Here is a 6,775-nt window from a genome sequence, read left to right as displayed (position 1 = left end):
AGGATTTACGGTCCAGCTCCATCCAGGTCTGCCCACCTCAGAGTTTCCCCTCGCTCCTCACAACTACATTTTTTTTCCCCAGCCAGGGAACCCAAGTTTTGCTGTGGGCTCTCCTAAAAAACCTCACAGATGCTAGCAGTGTGAATAGAAATACTTTCATCCTAACTTCAAACATCCTAAACATTTGAACTTATATTACCAGGAATAGAAAGTCAAACATACATTCCCCAGAGAGCCCTCTGTGAGCTGGAAGGACAGCCTGTACCACAGGCTTCAAAGGCTCTCCCTCCATCCCACTTCCTCCCCCAGGGGTGATGGTGGTGGCAGCACAGGGCTGGAGGCCACCCAGGGGACCCTCCAGGAACTCGAGCCCATGGGTAGAGACAGAGGCATCAATGGTGTACCTGTCTAAGGAAATATACTGAGGTCAAGGAGAGACTGGCTCTGCCTGAGGAAACCAGGAAGGCTTCCAAAAGCAGGTCACTGCTGAGCTGGATGGTAAAACACGGCAATGAACGTGAGTCCCAACAGATCCCGTGTGGTCTTCCTACTTTCACACTGCTGTCTTTTAATATCTACACTCCACATAGTAACCTTAAGATCACTTCTTAAACCTTGCAACTTCACTTCCAATAAACTCCAAACTCCTTTGCATGGCCACCTCCTCGACCACACTGACCACATCTGAAACTGGACTCTTCTCTCCATGCATCAACCACAGTAGGCTTTCCCCTTGTCCTGGAGGATGCCAAGCTTGTTCCCACCTTGTGGCCTTGGCATTGGGACATCCCTATATCTTAGTTTTTTCAAACGTATTTTTACCACTATCCACTGTGTTGGTGGTGCTTTAGTCACCACGCTGTGTCTCTCTTGCGACCCCATGGACTGTGGGTTGCCATTTCCTTCTCCAGGGGATCTTCCTGACCCAAGGATCAAACCCCAGTCTCCTGCATTGCAGGAGGATTCTTGACCGAGTCACCAGGGAAGCCCAACTATCCACTGTAACAGCTACATTTTATATCATAATTTGAGAGCAACATAAATATCTAGTAGTGTTATATACAACAGAAATAGTAGTTTCCTGAAACAGTATTTACCCTTACCACATGTGACAGACTCTAATTAATCTGCTTTATTCATGTCCATTCAGTTCTGTTTCATTTTTTTTAAAAAAAGATCTGGTCATAAACATCCAAACAGAGTTCATGATTCACTGTTTCCCAGTTAGCAGTTTGAAAAACTGTTTTAATTAGATTCTTTCCTACTCTTTCTTCCTTTCCAATTTATTATGGTATCAATACCTGTGTTTCATGTATATGTACATATATACAGTATCAATATCTGTGTGTTTCACATATATATAAAGTGTACTATATACACATGTATATGCTGCTGCTGTTGCTGTTAAGTCACTTCAGTCGTGTCCGACTCTGTGTGACCCCATAGACAGCAGCCCACCAGGCTCCCCCGTCCCTGGGATTCTCCAGGCAAGAACACTGGAGGGGGTTGCCATTTCCTTCTCCAATGCATGAAAGTGAAAAGTGAAAGTGAAGTTGCTCAGTCATGTCTGACTCTTAGTGACCCCATGGACTGCAGCCTACCAGGCTCGCCCATCCCTGGGATTCTCCAGGCAAGAACACTGGAGTGAGTTGCCATTTCCTTCTTCAATGCATGAAAGTGAAAAGTGAAAGTGAAGTTGCTCAATCATGTCCGACTCTTAGTGACCCCATGGACTGCAGCCTTCCAGGCTCCTGCGTCCGTGGGATTTTCCAGGCAAGAGTACTGGAGTGGGTTGCCATTTTCTTCTCCAATATATGTATATATAGTGTATTTATTTCTTTACCCCACTCAACTGTAGGCTCCAGGAGCACAGAGCTGATGCCTGCATTGTTCACTGTTGAATTGCTGTAAATTCTCCCTCACTGTGTGCAAGTTTACAGTCTACAGTGGGACCAGGATTTCAGGAAATATTAATAAAAGTTCATGAACAGGGCTGATATTTAGCCCTACCTTGGCAGGATAGTAAATAGGCATGATAGATTACTTGTCAGAGAAGAAATAACCTGGCATTACTTTTTCCAAGAGTCGAAGGATGCTGAGGAAATGGCTTCGCTCCATTTCACTCTACTGCCTGACAAGAGCGGCTCTGTGCTGGACAAGGGCTCTGCAGACAGGCCCTTCCTCTGGCCTTCTCTAGCGGGGCAGTTGGTGTTCCTCCACCACAGGCTCCTTCTCTGAAGAAATGCAGGGGGAGAAGCAACATGAACTGTAATGGTCTGTTTCAGCACATTTGCAGGTAGGCATATGTAGAGAGTAAACTATTTGGTTAGGTTAGGGAGTAAATTATGCGTTGCTGCTAAGTCGCTTCAGTCGTGTTCAACTCTGTGCGACCCCATAGACGGCAACCTACCAGGCTCCCCCGTCCCTGAGATTCTCCAGGCAAGAACACTGGAGTGGGTTGCCATTTCTTCTCCAATGCATGAAAGTGAAAAGTGGAAGTGAAGTCGCTCAGTCGTGTCCGACCCTCAGCGACCCCATGGACTGCAGCCTTCCAGGCTCCTCCGTCCATGGGATTTTCCAGGCAAGAGTACTGGAGTGGGGTGCCATTAATTATGCGTAGCTTCCTTTAAAAACTCACTTTACTACTGCTCTCTTGTTTTTACAGTTCTAAGAAACTGTTTCTTTGTCACTCCACTCTAGCTCAGTTATGCTCTGGTAACGAATGACTCCAAAACCTCAGGGTCTTCTAGCAACAAAAATTTACTTCTTGCTCTGCTATGTGTCTTTCATAGATCTACATCTTCATTCCGGCACTCAAACTTAAGGGGCAGCCTCAATCTGGAATATGCTGGTCTTGAGATAAAGGGGGAAAAGGAGAGATGGAAGAGTCAGATGACAGATTTGTGATGATTTATTGTTCTTTCCCTAGAATAAACTGCTGGGGTGGAAAATCTGAATGACCAGGGCTTCTTTGGTTATGTACCATCTATGTCAGGAATTTCATCTGATGTGGTTTCAGCTACCACTCCTCTGGTGCTGTGCTTAGTCGTTCTGTCATGTCCAGCTCCTTGCAACCCCACGGACTGTAGCCCACCAGGCTCTTCTGACCATGGGGATTCTCCAGGCAAGAACACTGGAATGAGTAGCCATGCCCTCCTCCAGGGGATCTTCCCAACCCAAGGATCAAACCCAGGTCTCCCAAATTGCAGGTGGATTCTTTACCATCTGAGCCACCAGGGAAGTTCCAAAATCTGGGTCTCTTATCCTAATCCTGCTCCTGAGAAGTAGAACTCCATCAATTACCCTGCCTGTGGTACTCTCTATTCACAGATCACAAAAGTACCCCAAGCTCAAGCATTTCCAAGAGTGAACTTATCCTCTCCTCTTAATGAACTTCCTTTCCTTTATTCTCCTCATTTCTGCTAGTGATACTGGGATCCTTCCAGCCACACAGACATGAAGGTTTGGTTTCCACTTCCCCCTCTTGAGCTTTTTGTATTAAATAAGCTATCAGGTCATCTATCCCACATCTTCACAGGTTCATATACGTCCAATTCTCAAGGCTTATCTCAAATCACATCACTATAGGAAGTCTATTTTTATCTTTCCAACCAGATATGATCCTCAAAGGAGAAGGAGGGGAAGACAAGAAGAAATATTTGAAGAAATAATGACTGAAAAAGTTTCCAAACTTGATGAAACCTATAAACCCACAGATCCTAACCACAAGAAACACACACAAGGGATAGTTAGGGATTTTGGAAAGGTCATGTACACACTGCTATATTTAAAACAGATAACCAACAAAGACCTATTGTATAGCACGTGGAATTCTGCTCAATGTTATGTGCCAGCTTGGATGGGAGTGGAGTTTGGGGGAGAATGGATACATGTATATCCATGTATATGTATGGCTGAGTCCCTTCACTTTCACCTGAAACTACCACAACATTGTTGATTAATACCCCAATACAAAATAAAAAGTTAAAAAAAAAACACACACAACATAAAAAATGTACATAATGTAAAAAAAAAATGTACAATCAAGGAACATCATAAACAAATTGCTAAAAATCAGTGATAGAGAAAAACTTTTAATTACCTGAAGGAAAAAAAAAAAAATGAGGCTTTCCATACAGAAGAACAAAGTTAAGGAAGACAGCAATTTTCTCAGTGGAAACTATGTATCCAGAAAGACAGTGCAGCCACATCTTTAAAGTCCCAAGTGAAAAAAAACCCTGACAACCTAGAATTCCATACCCTGGGAAAATAGCTTTTGAAGACAGAAGTAAATTAAAGACATTTTCAGAGATGCAAAAGCCAAAAGAATTCAGCAGCAGCAGAACCATGCTGGCAAAAAAAAAAAAAAAAAAAAGACAGAAAAAAGTAACACATGTCCTCTGGCTGAAGAATGGTATCAGATTGAAATGTGTACCTATGAACAGACTGAAGAGCACTAGAATTGATAACTAAATGGGTATATTTGGAAGTTTTAAAATTATTTTTCTCTTTAAAAAATAGTTAACTGTTGGGGGGGGGGAATGTCATAGAAGGTCAGAGAAAGATGGAATCTGGGCAGTCACTTGTTTGCAAAGAATTATTTACTAATTTCATTCAACTGATGGGAGGGCCAGGAATATAAATCAGCTTTCCTGATGCCTTGTTCAGATCTTGAGCTACCTAACTGAATGATGACAGATACAAAACTCCTTTCTAACAGACCAGAAAACAGTTACTCTTTTTCTGGTTTCCAGGTCAAATACTTCCTCTTCAGGCCTTCCTTTACCCATTCCTTGCTCAACACAGCCCCTCATGATAATATTTGCACAGTGCTTTATAACTGCCAACCTTTCCATGTCTGTTACCTCACTTGATCCTAAGAACAACTCCAAGAAGTCCGTAGGCCAGGAATTTGCATTTTCCTGATTTCACAGATGCAGAAACTGAAGCTCAGATCCCAGTTAAATTTCCCAAGATGAGAGAGTAATAGCTTGGTGACACGAGGAATTGAATTTCAACTTTCTGACTCCAGATTCCGTGCTCATTCCACCATTCTGCCTCTCACGTGTCCTTATTCCATGTTAGGTGGCAACATTCTCTTGCTAGTAAATTATTTTCTCATACTTAAAAGTCATGACTTTACTAAAAAAAAAACAACCTCAGAAAAGCAAAATTACGACTTTTTCTTTCACTCAACCCTTGGGCTTATTTATAACATATTCCTTCTCTCAGCAAAAGGAGACCTGAAAATGGCACACTTAGCGTTTGCCTACAAGGAACATTGGAACGATTAGACTTAGAAGAAAGTTCCATGATGACCGAACAAATTAGTCACAGATTGGAAAACAGGGCGATTGGTTCACCATCCAACAGAAGGAATAAAATGTACAGTTTATCAATGGGAAGTTTCTTGGTCTCGTTTTTAAAACCCTTTAAATGTAGGCATGGGGGCTTCCTTGGTGGTTCAGTGGTTAAGAATCTGCCTTGCAATGCAGCGGACAGGGGTTCAATCCCTGGTCAGAGAAGATCCCACATGCCTTGGAACAGCTAAGCCCATGCGCCACAACTACTGAGCTCCAAGCTCTAGAGCCTGCAAGCCGCAACTGCTAGGCCTGTGCTGTGCTCTGCAAGAGAAGCCACTGCAATGAGAAACTTGAGCACCACAACAAAGAGTAGTCCCAGCTTGCCAAAACAAGAGAAAGCCTGTGGACAGCAACAAAGACCCAGCACAGCCCAAAATAAATAATCTTTAAAAAAAATTAATTAAATGTTTTAAGTGTGGTGTGGCCACATTTAGATGATACCAAATTTATAGACATGAAATTTGAAGCCATGAAAGACACTCGCTCCCTGGAAGAAAAGTTATGACCAACCTAGACAGCATATTAAAAAGCAGAGACATTACTTTGCCAACAAAGGTCCATCTAGTCAAGGATATGGTTTTTCCAGTGGTCATGGATGTGAGAGTTGGACTATAAAGAAAGCTGAGCGCCAAAGAATTGATGCTTTTGCACTGCAGTGTTGGAGAAGTCTCTTGGGAGTCACTTGGACAGCAAGGAGATCCAACCAGTCCATCCTAAAGGAAATCAGTCCTCAATATTCAATGGAAGGACTGATGCTGAAGCTGAAACTCCAAAAGTTTGGCCACCTGATGCGAAGCACTGATTTGAAAAGATCCTGATGCGGGGAAAGATTGGAAGGTAGGAGAAGGGGATGACAGAGGATGAGATGGTTGGACGGCATCACCGTAATTGGACATGAGTTTGAGTAAACTCCGGGAGTTGGTGATGGACAGGGAGGCCTGGCGTGCTGCAGTCCATGGAGTCACAAAGAGTCGGACACGACTGAGCGACTGAACTGACTGAAATTTATACTAAAAATAACCTATTACCAGTGAAAATTTTGTGGAGACAAATTGTTTCATTCAGTGAACATCCCACTGCACCCCAGCCCCCACACCTCCGGTTTGTGTAGGTCATTGAATTAAGTGCTATAGATGGAACAAAAAAAGGCCTTATTGCCAAGTTGTTCATTAACAGAGACTCAGATACACTTCACATGAACTGTAATGGAGGTAAGTACTCCAGGAAAGGAGGCAGGCCAACTCAACAAGTCATTCTCCAAAGCCAGTTCACTGGAAGTTCATTTGTCAGATGATCCGAGAGAATGGGAGAAGGCCATGGCAACCCACTCCAGTACTCTTGACTGGAAAATCCCACGGACGGAGCCTGGTAGGCTGAAGTCCATGGGGTTGCTAAGAGTCAGACACAACTGA

This window comes from Bubalus bubalis, chromosome 12 (assembly GCF_019923935.1).
Source record: "Bubalus bubalis isolate 160015118507 breed Murrah chromosome 12, NDDB_SH_1, whole genome shotgun sequence".
Lineage (NCBI taxonomy): Eukaryota > Metazoa > Chordata > Mammalia > Artiodactyla > Bovidae > Bubalus > Bubalus bubalis.
The sequence above is the reverse complement of the archived record's forward strand: the minus strand, read 5'-3'. Positions refer to the sequence as shown.